Source organism: Syngnathus acus, chromosome 13, assembly GCF_901709675.1.
Source record: "Syngnathus acus chromosome 13, fSynAcu1.2, whole genome shotgun sequence".
NCBI lineage: Eukaryota > Metazoa > Chordata > Actinopteri > Syngnathiformes > Syngnathidae > Syngnathus > Syngnathus acus.
Window position 1 is genome coordinate 3100545 of NC_051098.1, and position 16523 is coordinate 3117067.

The 16523-nt window shown below is 42.0% G+C and overlaps 1 long non-coding RNA gene across 1 annotated transcript; it reads left to right on the top strand.

The window, feature by feature from the left end:
- The first annotated feature begins 5407 nt into the window (after nt 1-5407).
- LOC119132789 lies at nt 5408-7240 on the top strand. The gene is made up of 2 exons (XR_005099939.1): nt 5408-5615; nt 6394-7240. It is a non-coding gene; the product is annotated as an uncharacterized LOC119132789 (long non-coding RNA).
- The last annotated feature ends 9283 nt before the right edge of the window (nt 7241-16523 follow it).

The window sequence follows — 16523 nt, forward strand, 5'->3', positions numbered from 1 at the left end:
CTTGCATGAAGTTATTTTGTGAAATGAAATGAATGCTTTTGACATTTGCATCGAACGCTTTAAGGTCAAAACTGTGAAAATCTGAGTGGGATAAATCCGATTTCCATTCTATGGGCGCGTTCAGAAATTCACTTGACACGTGCACTAGTTCAAGTGTGACTGTTCGTGAAAAATTGTGACTCTTCGTAAATGTGTCTCTGGCGCTATGACCAGAGACACGCAAAAATTCAGCCAAGTATCATATAAAAATCCAAATAGGTTAAAACAGGCAATAACTGAAATCGTTATTGGTGCATTTCTGCATATTCAATTTGCATGTTCTTAAAATACATCAATAAGATAAACACAGAACATAGTAATTTATTTTTAGTCTGTAATATGATAAGCTTTTATTAAAACAACTCAAACTAAGAACATCAACAACAATTTGGCCTGTCTATTATGTAATAATTTAATTAAAATTAATCTTTAAACGAAGAGACAATGTTTGTATCAGACCACATAATGTAATGAGCTGTTTTATTTTAACCTTGTAAAACCTTTACTCAATTTTACTCATCGTACTCAACATTTTATTTATTACTCACATCTTTGTTTATTACTCACGTGCAATATTCTCTTTTGTACTACGTATTCCTGTGTACGCTACTACAAACCGGATTCGGTTGAAGTTGGGAAATTGTGTAAAATGTAAATAAAAACAAAATACAATGATTTGAAAATCCTTTTCAACCTATATTCAATTGAATACACTACAAAGACAACATATTTAATGCTCAAACTCATAAACTTTATTTTATTTTTCAAATAATAATTAACTTAGAATTTCATGACTGCAACACGTGCAGTAGAAGTTGGGAAAGGGCATGTTTACCACTTCGTTACATCACCTTTCCTTTTAATAACACTCAATAAACGTTTTGGAAGAGAGGAGACTAATTCTCTTAGCTTCTCTTGTGGAATTCTTTCCCATTCTTGCTTGACGAACCGCTTCACTTGTTCAACAGTCCGGGGTCTTCCCTGTTGTATTTTACGCTTCATAATGCGCCACACATTTTCAATGGGAGACAGGTCTTGATCTACCTCTAACAGCGAGGTGCGTCAATTGACGCTCCATCGATGCGACACGTTACCGTCGCACATCACATGTTGCGCACGTCATGTTATCACGATCGTCTTGTTCGAGCGCATGCCCCGAGAACGTAATTGTGTGAGGATATTGTAGTGGAGTGACGAGTGTAATTGTGTCATAGTTTATGGAGAAAAACAATTTAAAAGGGGCATTCGACGTGCTGTCAAATCAGTCATATTTAAACTTGCGCAATGATGTCGGCATGCGGTCTCAGAGGAAAATGTAAGTTTTGGGGGAAATTTTTAGCAGCATGGGCGTTAATTAGAGGTATCAATGTTTTTTATTTATGTCATCGCTAACTCACAATGGGCGATTATTAGAATATGGGCGATAATTAGAATAAATACGGCACAATGATTTGAAAATCCTTTTCAACCTATATTCAATTGAATACACTACAAAGACAACATATTTAATGCTCAAACTTACAAATTTTATTTAATTTTTCAAATAATAATTAACTTAGAATTTCATGGCTGCAACACGTGCAGTAGAAGTTGGGAAAGGGCATGTTTACAACTTCGTTACATCACCTTTCCTTTTAATGACACTCAATAAACGTTTTGAAGAGAAGAGACTAATTCTCTTAGCTTCTCATTTGGAATTCTTTCCCATTCTCGCTTGATGAACCGCTTCAGTTGTTCAACAGTCCGGGGGCTTCCCTGTCGTATTTTACGCTTCATAATGCGCCACACATTTTCAATGTGAGACAGGTCTGGACTGCAAGCGGGCCAGGGGACAACCTGGACTCTTTTACTTCGAAGGCACGCTGTTGTAACACGTGCAGAATGTGGCTTGGCATTATCTTGCTGAAATAAGCAGCGGCGTCCATGAAAAAGACATCGCTTGGATGGCAGCTTATGTTGCTCCAAAATCTGTATGTACTTTTCAGCATTTATGTTGCCTTCACAGAAATGTAAGTCACCCATGGCATGGGAACTAATGCACCCCCATACCATCGCAGATGCTGGCTTTTGAACTTTGCGTTGATAACAGTCCGGATGGTCCGCTTCCTCTTTGGTCCGGAGGATACGACGTCCAGTGTTTCCAAAAACAATTTGAAAAGTGGACTCATCAGACCACAAAACACTTTTCCATTGTGCATCAGTCCATTTTACATGAGCTCGAGCCCAGAGAACCTGGCGGCGTTTCTGGATGTTGTTCATAAACGGCTTTTGCTTTGCATGGTAGAGTTTTAACCCGCACTTACTGATGTAGTGACGAACTGTATTTACTGACAGTGGTTTTCGAAACTTTTCCTGAGCCCATTTGGTGATATCCTTTACACACTCATATCGGTTTTTAAGGCAGTGCCGTCTGAGGGATCGAAGGTCACAGCCATTCAGTCTTGGTTTCCGGCCATGGCGCTTACGTGCAGTGATTTCACCAGATTCTCTGAACCTTTTGATGATATTATGGACTGTAGATGTTGAAATCCCTAAATTCCTTGCAATTTTGCCTTGTGAAATGTTGTTCTTAAACTGTTCAACTATTTTCTCACACAGTAGTGGCCAAAGTGGTGAACCTCAGCCCATCCGTGCTTGTGAATGACTGAGCATGTTTGGGGAGGCTCTTTTTATACCCAATCATGGTACCCACCTGTTCCCAATTAGCCTGATCACATGTGGGATGTTCCAAATAGGTGTTTGATGAGCTTTTCTCAGCTTTCTCAGTATTTTTTGCCACCTTTCCCAACTTCTACTGGACGTGTTGCAGCCATGAAATTCTAAGTTAATTATTATTTGGCAAAAAACAATTAAGTTTATCAGTTTGAATATTAAATATATAGTCTTTGTAGTGTATTCAATTGAATATGGGTTGAGAAGGATTTTCAAATCGTTGTATTTTGTTTTTATTTACATTTTACACAATTTCCCAACTTCAACCGAATCTGGTTTGTAGAACCAGAATTTCCTGAGGGAGCAATCCAAAAGATAAATACATTTGAGTCTATGTCTAAAAAAAACAAAAGACAATGTCACCATTTACCGAACCTGATTTTAGTTTGATATAATCAAACTGTATTGTATTCTTCTTTCGGACAAAAGTGCCAAAGATCCTCGCGTAACAAGTGCAATTTCTGTCAGCAAGAAAGTGGTAACTGACTTTTTGAGTCAACATCAAACCAAACCAAAATGAAACTAACACAACACAAACTCACCACAGAGTTGCCAACTTGACGGGGCTCCAAACTTTCCCTAAGAGAGTGTTGAACCAAGAAAAGGTCATTTCTCAGGCCCTGAAGGACCATAAGTAGACGAGGCACTTGATATGGAACATCAAGTGTATACACTGATGTAATGGAGTCCATAAAGAAGGCCCTTTGTCCACTGAGAGATTTCACAGTGGTACTTTCAGGGAAGGAGTACAGTATGTGAGTGTCTCCTATGTCAAGGCAGTCTTGCACCTGCTGAAAGTTTAACCTGGATGATGACGACAGATGAAGACAAACATGATGAAGACAACTATCTTCAACTACTTACAGAAAAATACCAGGATCCCACCACTGATGCCCTGCTGAACATGGCATCTCTTCTTGATTCCATCTTCAAATTCCAATAATATGCTGGATGCACAAGCTCATGATCAGCCTCCATCCACATCACGGTCCCTCAGAACAAGTCTTTAGCACTGTTGGCATCATAGTAAATTGCTACTCTCAAGCCAGATAAAGTTGACAAATTTATCATCCTGGGCTAAAAATTTGATCCTGCAATCTGTCATATGAATATATCTCCTCTTAGAAGGAGATAAAAGCTCAAAGATGTATGAACAAAAATGGTTCTAAAGCAGCTGGATTGTTCACTCAGGTTTAGACACTGCAGTTAGATAATATTTGTACAACATTGTTGCATTTTAAGAGGCAACCAGTTCCTTTGCATTTTTATATGAGCCTATAGAATACACTTTTTGGTAGTGATTGGGGAATGAAACGTCATGAACCGTTAACGAATGTAAAACGAAACAAATGGACGACTGCTCCTCAGTTGTTCACTGTAAATTTGAACTGGAGATCTCTTATTCTACAGGTAGGCGCATGAAGCATCCCGGGATCACTAGCACTCCCTGCCATAAGGCTGGAGAACCTTTTTTCGTAGCCCCCGTAAGATCTCTTTTCAAAGCCGTTATGTTCATCTAAAGAACCACGACGTTACAGACAGATGACAAAAAAACACAAGATGTTATGTACACCAGCTTAACTATCGAAATTAATTCATTATAGCCACAGTGTTTGAACAGCGACATAAAGACAGAGAGCAGTTCAGTCTAACTGCATAGCCTGTCAACATAGGCAGCCGTGTGATTACGCAATCCTCAGAGGAGGCTCGACAGGTGACGTTGGCTCCTCCGAGCGAATCGTCCTCGGTTTTAAAATAACTATAGAAATTCTACGATTTTGGTTCAAAATGATACAAAATTATTGAAATTAAAAGGAAAATGACTTTATAATAAAAAAAATTTAATTTGTTTTTCCCCTTTTCATGATACGCCTCCCCTGCCTCCTCTGACCGCACGTCCCTGGTATTAACCCCTAATCATGCCTCCAAAGAAAGCAAGTGGGAGCAGTAAAGCCATCCTAAAACACAAAGACGGTCTTAAAGCAATGCGAGACTGAGCGCCCGGCGCGCTGCGGTTGCGCGATCGAACCAAATTAAGCTCCCTGCGCACTGAGGTCCACTTAAATTTTGGAAAGTACATCAGGACTTTAAAAATATTTTCTAAATTTCAGCGACGGCTCTGTCACAATAATGCGATCAGCGCGATGCAGTTGCGCGGTCGGCGGCGCGCTACGGTTGCGCGTTCGGCGGTGCGCTGCAGTTGCGCGATCGGACAAAAATGCGCAAATGAAAAAATGCTTAAAAAAGGCGTTTTTGTTTTGTTTTTTATCTTGGAACGGATTTAAAAAATTCCATTATTTGTAATGGGAAAAATAGATTCGGAATTCGACCGATTCGCTTCTCTAACCGCCTTCTGGAACGGATTGTGGTCGAAAACCGAGGTTTGACTGTAATTTATTTTCAGGTCAGATACATGAATAAATTTTTCAAACTTTAAAGTATTACAACAAGGATTATGAGCGTCATGATGAAAATTAATCACTGGTCTGTATTAAAAATTAAAATGCAGTGTGAGAGAAAGTCATATTTTCACCGCACCGCTGTGTTTCCGCCAACACAAAACATTCATTTATTGGCTACGCCATTCATCCAATTTTGCTAGGTGGTCTTTATGTTGAAAGGCTGGAGAGGAAGTTACCCAGCCGACAGCCTTCGACATCCTTCGACGTCCTTCTACTTAACTCTAAAAGTAGTTTCATATGGAGCGCGTCTGAATGCCACGTCAAGCGTTCTACTCAACTTCTCAGCGTGTTTGGAGTTACTATTCCAATTTGAAAACAATATAGTAGATTACTGGAATAAACCACGGAGAAGTTGACAAGGGTATTTTTTAAATACGTGGGACTCCAACGCAGTTCGTACTAGTAAGATAACCTCGTTTCAACTCACATAACTCTTCGTAAGCAGTTTCCTGACAGTGTTATGGCAAGCACGTTTGCAATTTGCTATCCTGTCCATAGTGTAGCACGCATTTTAACCGGAATATCTCTAATAAAAATCTGAATGTAACAAAGACACTAACCCATATTTGAATTTGCGAGTACAATTAGCTACTCCTTATAACTAGTTGGATTGCAAAAAAATGGGTGTGATTTAACGAAGAGTGCAGTGCTCCCTCGATAATCACGGGGTTTCGTTCCAAAAATGTCCGCATTAAGTGAAGTGTACCAAGTAGAAGTTGCCTTTTTTTTTTTAAAAAAAAAAGTAAATTTTAAATTAGAATTATTTTTTTTTCCAGGAGATTAATTTAATGACATCCTCCTCAACGGTGCCCCTCATTTTAAATACTTTTCATACATAAATTTAGCTTTTTAAAATATTATAGAAACATTAAAGAAATAAAAAAAAGATGAAAATAACGAGGGGAAAAAAAGCTATGTTGTGTTCCATAAAAGAAATAAATGCATTTTTTAACTCAATGTCAGAAATATATTTAGGGGCACATAAATTCATGCTGCTAACCAGTCAACAATTCATTTGTGCTCATTCATAGTTCAGTGAATGAGGTAATGGCACTGAAGCAGAACAAACAACGTATTTATTAAGAAGAACCCAAAAAATGGCTTGTCACTGTTTAAAAGTGATAATTATTTGTCTGAAAAATGACTTGACATGCAACTAATTTTTGTTGTTGTTTTACAGGGTCCTGCAAGCACAGTGAAGACGACGGGCCTGTGGTCATTATGAGGCAGCTGAAAGGAAAACCCAAAAAAGAGACATCCAAGGACAAGAAGGAGCGAAAGCAGGCCATGCAGGAAGCACGACAACAGGTTGCTACTATTGTGCTGCCCACGCTGGCTCTAGTTGTGCTGCTCATCATCGTCTTTGTCTATGTGGCCACCAGGCCTGATGCTACCGAGTAGACTTTTCTTGAGGAAAAGATTGGAACTCTGCTGTGCTTGATTTTTTTATTTTTTTTTTATAAAGTTCATAAAGTTTATAAAGTTTGTTTCGCTTTATACTGCTGGAAAGAGAAGAATCAATGGGAATAATAAAAAAAAAAACAGCTGATAGTTTTGTGTTCCCACTGTCTCAAAAATGAGACAGTATTCTGCCTGTCAAATGATTCATGCATATTTCAACGTTAGACCAGAGTTGTTGAATGAGAAGAGTCGAAGTGTACGTCTTTCTATCATGACTTGTTCAAAGCAATGTGAGACTAGTCTTGCACGTTACCGCTGTTCGGACAATACTTACACTCGGGTACTTAATGTATGAATGAAAAGCATTGTTGAGAGAATATTAAGTTATAACTCTCACGTATAATATTGAATGTAAGGAAAATTGTGGAAGAATTTGTTTTGCTGTTACCATCACCAAAGCATGCTCCACAAATGTGTCAATATGGAATATGAATGTTATCCGACTCCTATCAGTTAAATTATTGATATCTTACCTGTTGGTCACTTTTCTTATGGGGAATGGTATTAAGGTGCCTTAAAATGTAGTATTTCTGTTTAATAAATAATGTGTACCATTTTAGGTTTAATATGTTGTTGTCACGTTCCTGCGTCACCTGACTTCCAGCCAAGCCCCAATCAAGGAATTGCCAGCACCTGCTACAGCTCGTTAGGTCCCCTACTTAACCTTTGTATTCTGCCAGTGGTTGTCAGTTCGTCTGCTTACCCTGCCCGTGACACCACTGCCTTTTTGTCCCCTGAACGATCGCTGTTGCCAACTGCTTCCGTAAACTGACCGACCACGCTTTGATCGCCGCCTGCCCCGACTACTTGCCCGTCCTTTGACCACGCTTCTGATCGCCGCCTGCCTCGACCAGCTGCCTGCCTCCGACTATGACTACGCACTGTGCTCTGCTGCTCAGCCACGCCAGCCAGATTGCAAGTCCAGCGTTCCACTTCCCCTTTCCCCCTTTTCAGTAAAGGATCGTGCTGCACTTGGTCGCCCCTCTCTGTTCCGTGACAGTTGTGATTGTGTCCTTGAAGTTTTTCACATGACAACCATTATTGAGATAAAATGATAATCATCAAGATCATTTTAAATTGTTAAAAATATTTGCATTGTTTTGTTTTTTGAATGAAATACAGAAAATTAAGAATTCTGCTGCATGAGTAGTGATAATTACTTAAAATCAGGTAAGGATTAATTTGTATTTACAATTAACAAATCTATTTTCCCAATGATATTCATAGCAAGGATTCAGATCAATCTTGTGTTTATTTGTTTGTTTAGAAACAATAGAAGTGTATGAAGGTTTCTTTGCTGTATATTCAGGGAGAAAGAGCAGAAGGAACCAAAGTGGAGTGGAAAAAATAATGCATCTCACTGTCTTCACCATCACCCCAGAATTCTTTGATCACAAGAGGCGTGAATCCTGAAAAAAGACTGAAAATGAACTACGTATGTATAAGTTCTCTGAATAAATAATACATTTATATGAATAATACATTTATGTAATCAATACGTTTATAATAAATATATAAATACGGTTAAATACAATGATGCGACTGGCATAAAACCAAATACGAAGCGCATAAAAATAAAACTCACCATTACTTCCGTAGCTTTGTTTTGGTTACTGTAACCGCAGAAAATCCCGCTTCACAAAGATACAATGTTGGAAAGGGAAGCAGGGTTTTCATTGCTTTTGTGGCGATCTCGAGATATTCTACCTTGATTTTAATCCAGTTTTCTTATTCTTGGAAATTTCTTTTTTAGGGCCTACGGGCCTTTAAGGTGTGGCGAATAAATACAATAAAGTAAAATGATACAACTGGCACAAAAACAACTTCAATGCAACTTTACTAGCAGCGTCGTAACATTGTGCAAACAAGTAATATCCACTGTGCCCCGAACACTCTTTGACTCTGGTCGCTATGGTAACGTTTAAACATGGATGAACAAATAAGATTCAGACAACACAAAAACAAATATATAGCGAATGAAATGGAGAAATGCCCGCCGCATATTATGCAAAGTGGGCTCGGTGCGTGAGCGTCACCTGTTGCAATAAAGCCGTATTTTAAGTAGGACTCCTGGTATAGTCTGTTGAATGCGAGTTTCTTTTTCTTGGGAGTCGTCGGCTCTTGTTTTGTCTCATCACTGGGCCTTTTCCCCTTCACAACGAAACTTTTTAAAGACGTTTGTTTTTTATTCATTTTGCTAGCTTGTGGGTGACAAATTAGCGTTCGCGTGACCGAGATGTAGGAGAGAATCCGGTCAATTCTCAAAATACCGTAAATTTCGGACTATAAGCCGCGACTTTTTTCCAAAATTCTGAACCCTGCGGCTTATAGCCCAGTGCGGCTTATATAGGATTTTTTCCGTGATTTTTGTGATGACTTGATCACTTTTATACACTCGTAAAAAGGCTGTGGACCGCTGTTGTGCGGCACTGCTTTGGTGGGCGGAGGGATATATGGACACGGTCACTGGGGAGAAAAGTGGTGTGTTGATCGCATGTCCATCCGCCAGGCAAATAGTGCTGTGTAATTCACACAAACAAGAGATAGAACGAGATCAAGACGGACATTACTGAAAGGAAGCTTTTATACACAAACCGTCATTATGGCGGGCTTATGTAGGATTTTTTCCATGATTTTTGTGATGACTTGATCACTTTTATACACTCGTAAAAAGGTAGTGGACCGCTGTTGTGCGGCACCGCTTTGCTGGGCGGAGGGATATATGGACACGGTCACTGGGGAGAAAAGTGGTGTGTTGATCGCATGTCCATCCGCCAGGCAAATAGTGCCGTATAATTCACACAAAGAAGAGACAGAACGAGATCAAGACGGACATTACTGAAAGGAAGCTTTTATACACAAACCGTCATTATGGGGGACAAAAGAAATGCATATGATGCCGCTTTTAAGCTAAAGGCAGTCGATGTTGATGACATTGTGTTGCGTCACCCTTTTCTTTATTTCGTGGTCCCGTCTACTCTGGAGCTATACGTGTCGCTCGCTAGTTTAATGTAATTTAGCGCTTCGTGCATGAACAAAATTAGCATGAACAGACCCTCATCATGGAAAATGCTAGAAGAAATGCATAAAACCGACGACGAAAGAGCTACTGAGAAAGTGTGTGGCAAAGGATAACTAACGCTATTCCAATCGGAAGACTACGATGGTTTCAATGCACAGGAGGAAGATGAAGACGATGAAGCTCTTTTTTTTTGCTTTTACTTGTATGCTTTTTTAATCAGCCCTGTTAGTGCTGTGCTACCGTGTTGCTGCTGTGTTACCGCCGCGTCTCAGTGACTTTTACCGGTATGTTTTATTTATTCAAACCCTATTAGTGCTGTGTTACTTCCGTGTTGCTGCGGTATTACTGCCGCGTCACAGGCAGTGTTTGGAATGAAATGTTAAGGTATGTTATTAAAACTTTAAAAAAGCTTTCTGTGTCCAGTCTTTCTTTGTTAATAACTCGCGTGCACACTTCCGTGTTGCTGCGGTACTACTGCTGCGTCACAGGCAATGTTTAGAAAGACATGTTAAAGTATGTTATTAAAACTTTAAAAAGGCTTTCTGTGTACTGTCTTTCTTTGTAAAAAACTCGTGTGCACGTGCGGCTTATAGTCCGGTGCGTCTTATATAAGAAAAAAATTAAAATATCCCCGGATTTTAGCTGGTGCGGCTTATAGTCCGGTGCGGCTTATAGTCCGAAAATTACGGTAAAAGATCATTCCGGAAATAATGCAATTATTTTTTCTTTCTTGCGCGGACCGGTACCGGTCCATAGACCATGGGTTGGGGACCTCTGGATTAGACCATTAAACCAAAATCACATCACAAATGAATCTGGAACTCTTTTACATTCAAAGCACTCAAAAGAACAGTGACACGATTTTTTTTTTTCTGAAGGGCAGCGATCCGCCTACACCCTTTTACATAGTATTACAAGTCCAGAACCCGTCTGGGCTTGACTTCCCGTCCATACCGTGCCTGGTAGGGAACAGTGTAAGGGACAGCCTCAGATGCCTCTGAGGTGAGGGGTGTAGCAATGCCGGGATCCAAGTCATTGTCCATGTTGTGTGTCTTTTTTGTGTCCAGGAGGTGACGTCTATTTCGCCGATACTCATGTCCTTCAGCTGTGCGGACGTGGTATGATCTGTCAGTACCCGCTGGCTGGATGACGGTTGCTGGTTTCCAACAGCCACGCTCTTGCATTCTGATGCTTTGGCCCTCCTGCAGCGGTGACAGTGGTTTCGAAGATCTGTCGTAGTATCTTTTCTGATGCTGCTGCTGGTGTATTCTCCTGGCGTGAACCTCTGTATGGTTGACCACCTTGGGCTGGAGTTGCTGGTGGGTGCTGGGGAGGACTGAGCGTAAGCGTCGGCTCATAAGCAGCTGGGCTGGTGATCGGAGGTTATCCACTGGGGTGTTCCGATACTCCAGGAGGCTCAAATAGGGGTCTCGATGATCAGCTTTGGCCTTTTCCATGAGAGATATACAGATGGAAACAGATTTCTCTGCAAGACCATTGCTCTGTGGAAAGAACGGTGAGCTTGTGAGGTGGGTGAACTCCCAGGCATTTGCGAAGGCCTCAAACTCTTTGCACTTGTACTGGGGTCCATTGTCCGATACTACAGTCTCTGGTATTCCGTGCCGGGCAAAGGCAGCTTTCATCTTGTGTATCACAGCAGAGGATGTTGTGTTGTTTAACTTGTCCAGCTCGAAGTATCTGCTGTAGTAGTCCACGGTGACTATGTAGTCGTCATTCCAGGTGAAGAGGTCAGTGGCGACTGTTTGCGATGGCCTGCCTGGGATTTTGTGGTTGATCAGGGGCTCTGTGTTGCAGGGGGGATACATCTAAAACAGGCTGGATTGGCGCCCTTGAGGACCGGAGTTGGTGACCCCTGCTGTAGACTGTGTGAACCTGCATATCCATGCCATCCCGCAGGCTGTCGTCCTTTTCAGACAGGGACTTCCTGGAGAGGGTGTCCGCCACAGGAATGTCTTTTCCTGGACGGTGGATGATGTTGAAGTCGTACCTCTGTAACTGAAGCATCATCCTCTGTAGTCTTGGAGGCGCTGCGTTGAGAGGTTTCCGCATGATGGACTCCAATGGCTTGTGGTCACTTTCGATAATGACGTGGCGGCCATACACGTACTGGTGGAAGCGTTTACATTCAAACAGAATGGCGTACAGCTCCTTTTCTATCTGAGCGTAGTTGACTTCGCTGTCTGTTAGCGATTTAGATACATAGCCGATGGGTTTCTCTTCTTGCAGTAGGACCTGGATTGAGTTTTACTCCCCGCTCTCTGGAGCGCTTCAGCATTGTGCGGAGGTTGCTGTCGTGTTCTTCTTTTGTGCGCCCGTAGATTAGCACATCATCTACGATCGCAGTCACTCCCTGGAGGCCTTCGTAGGTCTCATCAACCTTGCGTTGAAACTCGTCCTGGGCCGATATCAGTCCAAACGGTAGACGGAGGAAACGGTACCGACCGAACACAGTGTTGAATGTGGTCAGTTTGGAAGACTCCTCTGTGAGTTTGATTGCCCAGTAACCAGACCTGGCATCCATAACACTGAAGAAGCCGGCATCTGCCAACTTGGACGTGACATCGTCGAGCGTAGGTAAGGGGTAGTGCGGTCGCCTGATGGCCTTGTTGAGATCTTTCGGGTCGAGGCACAATCTCAGCTTGCCGGTGCGTGGCTTCTCGGCTACGACCATTGAACTGACCCACTCAGTTGGTTCCGTGACTTTCACGATGATCTGCTGTTTTTCCATGTTTTGAAGTTCCTCTTTGAGGCGGCTACGGAGTGCGTGTGGGACTCGCCTAGGTGGGTGGACTACCGGGACTGCGTTGGGGTAAATGTGAATTTTACACTCACCAGGAAACAGTCCGATTCCAGTGAAAACGTTTTTAAACTCGTCGATGATCGGGATCTCGGGTTTGCTAGATACGGACAGGATGAGCTGCATGAGTCCAAAGTCCAGGCATGCCTTCAGTCCTAGAATTGGAGGTGCCTGCGTGTCGACGACGTGGAACTTCAGCATCAAGTCTTTGTCCTTGTATTTACACTTCAAGTTGCACTTGCCTTTGACAGTGAGACGTTCACCACCGTAGCCATACAGTGGGTGATTGAAGGGTTGTAACGTGGGCTGTATTCCCAGTCCTCTGAAGGTGCGTGTGGGAATGACATTAGCTGAGGCCCCAGTGTCTAGCTTGAAGCTAAGTACAGTCCTGTCTGGGCCAATTTGCACATCTGCCAAAGCTTGCTCCGTTTCATTGGTGCTACTTGCTTGTGTTAAAGTGTCAATAAACAGGTCCTCACTGTCTGCATTCATGTCTAACGTATGTTCATCTACTGTATGTACTCCTTTTCCTTGTTTGGAACGACACACAGATTCAACATGGTTCCACTTGGAACAGAATTTGCACTGTTTACCTTTGGCTGGACAAAGGTTCTTGTCTTTGTGAGGCTGGAAACCACAGAAGCCACAGGTTGCGTTTCTCTGTGGTCCTCTGGCTCCGTCCGCTGGTCTAGGGGTGTAACTGCGCTCTACGTGTCCCTTTGTGCTGTCCTGCCGCTTTTTCCATGGAGAACTCTTTGAAGTCTTCCGACTGATTGCATGAACAGTTTGTGGGAATGTGTTGCCGCTAGCCATGGTTTTCAGCTGTGCCTGTGCCATGTCATGCGACCTGGCAATGTCTATTGCTCTCTCCAGCGTTAGGGTGAAGCCTACATTCAGTAGCTTCTCTCTGAGTTTGGGGGAGTAAATTCCCAAAACGAACCGGTCTCTTAGCATTTCATCTCTATTTGCATAATTGCAATCTTGCACAAGCAGTCTCAACTCTGTCAAAAACTGTTCTAGTGGCTCATTTGGTGCCTGTTTCCTCTCGGAAAATGTGTAACGTGCAAAAATCTCATTCTTTTTCGGCATAGTGGCATAGTGGTAGAGTGTCCGCCCTGAGACTGGAAGGTTGTGGGTTCAAACCCTGGCCGGGTCATACCAAAGACTATAAAAATGGGACCCATTGCCTCCCTGCTTGGCAATCAGCATTAAGGGTTGGAATTGGGGGGTTAGATCGCCAAATGATTCCCGAGCGCGGCACCGCTGCTGCTCACTGCTCCCCTCTCCCCCAGGGGATGGATCAAAATCACACGGGGATGGGTTAAATGCAGAGGACAAATTTCACCACACCCAGATGTGTATGTGATGATCATTGGGACTTTAACTTAACTTTTTATAACATATGCTTCAAAGCAATCATAGTATGTTTTCAGTACCTTCCGTTCACGTTCTGTGAGTGTCCAAGTGTAGTAGATATCTCTACCTTTGTCACCGACCCAGAGAAGTCGGTAGCTGCACCGGTCTTCCTCTTCTTTCGCCTTGAACGGACCAGAAAACATCAAAGAAACGTGGAGTTTGAACTTGCGCCATGCTTCGGGCAGATTGCTAGCATCCCAGTCCATGACTGGTGCAGGGACTCCAGCGATGTCCACTTGTCCTTTCTTCTCTTCTATTATCTTCGTGTTTTACTCTGACAACATGTAATATTCTGTACTCACGCTAGGTACAAAATGTATAAGGACGGCGACATGCAAGACTAATCTTTTAATGAAGATTGCAGGAGCAGGAAAACATGCTGCATTCAGGAAGGCGTATGCTTCCAACATCCGTCACTACGTGCTGCGTCATCTTAATGCTACGGACCAATCAGGCAAGACATTTAAAGATTAAGATTAAAGATTAAAGTCCCAATGATCGTCACACACACACCTGGGTGTGGTGAAATTTGTCCTCTGCATTTAACCCATCCCAGTGTGATTTTAATCCATCCCCTGGGGGAGAGGGGAGCAGTGAGCAGCAGCGGTGCCGCGCTCGGGAATCAGTTGGTGATCTAACCCCCCAATTCCAACCCTTAATGCTGAGTGCCAAGCAGGGAGGCAATGGGTCCCATTTTTATAGTCTTTGGTATGACCCGGCCGGGGTTTGAACCCACAACCTTCCAGTCTCAGGGCGGACACTCTACCACTAGGCCACTGAGTAGATTGGTAGATACCCAATACGATACGCTAACGTTACTGGACTGGCAGTCCGAACATATTCTAAGAGAATATTACAATTCCCATCTCTCTTGAAAGCGACGGCCCTCAATGTCAACTTTCCTCGTTTTTTTGCAGTCGGCATGGCAGAAAAGAGCGGAGAGGTGTTCGCTGCACGGATGCAGACTGATATCATTAAAGTTGTGCTGCCACCTTTTGGTAAAAGGAGGAATTATAGTTTCAAGTTTCATGATTTTTTGTATTCAATTTAACAGTGCGGGCCGGCCATAAATAATACATTATAAGACCGAAGCTGCGGGCCGGAGTTTGGACATGCCTAGTGTACGGTATGCTAACGTAACATAAACAACGAACTGAGAACGTGCCTAGTATGTTAACATAACTTATTAAGAGTTATTCAGATAACTATAGCATAATTAACATGCTAACAAGTTTACCAAACCACCCGTATCTCTAAAAATCACAAAATCCAATGAAATCTTTATTCTCTGTGTCACTTTTAAACAACTCCGTTTACTTCGGAGGTAGAAGATGCGCCGCTCCTCTTCTACGTTATTTACGTCAGACTGAAGTTTTGGAATTATTAACACCGTTCTAGAGCGCCCTCTTGCGGTTTAGTGTAAAAATAACGTGAAATTATATAATGATCTGTTAATAATTTCACACATAAATCGCTCCAGAGTATAAATTGCACCCCCGGCCAATGTATGAAAAAAAACTGCGATTTATAGTCTGGAAAATACGGTACGTATTTTTTTCTGTGTATAACTTTACAGTGCAACAGTATTTTTAACTGAATATTTCTGGTTACCTATTTGCCCGAATACTACCGATTTTTTTTTCTTTCTACTGAGCTTGACAACTTCTGCAGCAAAAAACGGACATAGATAATTTCAAATAGACTTGTAAGTTAGCAAGTTGCCTCACAAACCAGAGGTCGTAGGTTCGATTCTGGCCCTGGCCTTCCATGTGGGGTTTGCATGTTCGCTTTGTGCCTGTGTGGGTTTTCTCCAGGCACTCCGGTTGTTGTTGTTAGTGTGTGTGTGTGTGTGTGTGTGTGTGTGTGTGTGTGTGTGTGTGTGTGTGTGTGTGTGTGTGTGTGTGTGTGTGTGTGTGTGTGTGTGTGTGTGTGTGTGTGTGTGTGTGTGTGTGTGTGTGTGTATATAGAAAAACCATGTTGTTGCTGAATACGACTTGGAATGTCACTCTTGTTCTTTTTATTTTAGCAAAAGTAACTTATAGAATGTGTAATTATGGAGCTAGGTGATGTAAATTGCTGGTTGAAATCGGGGTGGGACTAGATAAGCAAAATTGCTTAATTCTATTGCCCATTTCGGTAAGTCCTCTGTTAACAGTGCATGAAATGAAATTGTGATGAATGGTGACAATGTACTAGCAAACAAACAAACAAACAAACAAACACACGTAGTTTCTGCTTTTACTTAAAACGAGATCAATGATTAGTGAGAATACATCTCTTTAATGACATGGCCGAAATATGAGCATGAAATATTTATTTATAATTTAGGTAATTATTTCTTTGTTTCTCTGTTTTGTTCTTAATTTTATTTATACCACAACAGATTGAGTTGAATAAATCACTGATGACACAGCACTCTGTTATGAAGTGTTGTTTTCCCATCCAAAATTGCTTGAAAAAACATTTTACAGGTGGCACGGCACTGAAAAAAAAGGTTGAAAACCAGTGTTATGGACCGCTGGACGAGTCAATTATTTTGAAGACTCAGCATGGATGTAGTATTTTTTATTGAAGTCAGCGCCATCCTGTTCTC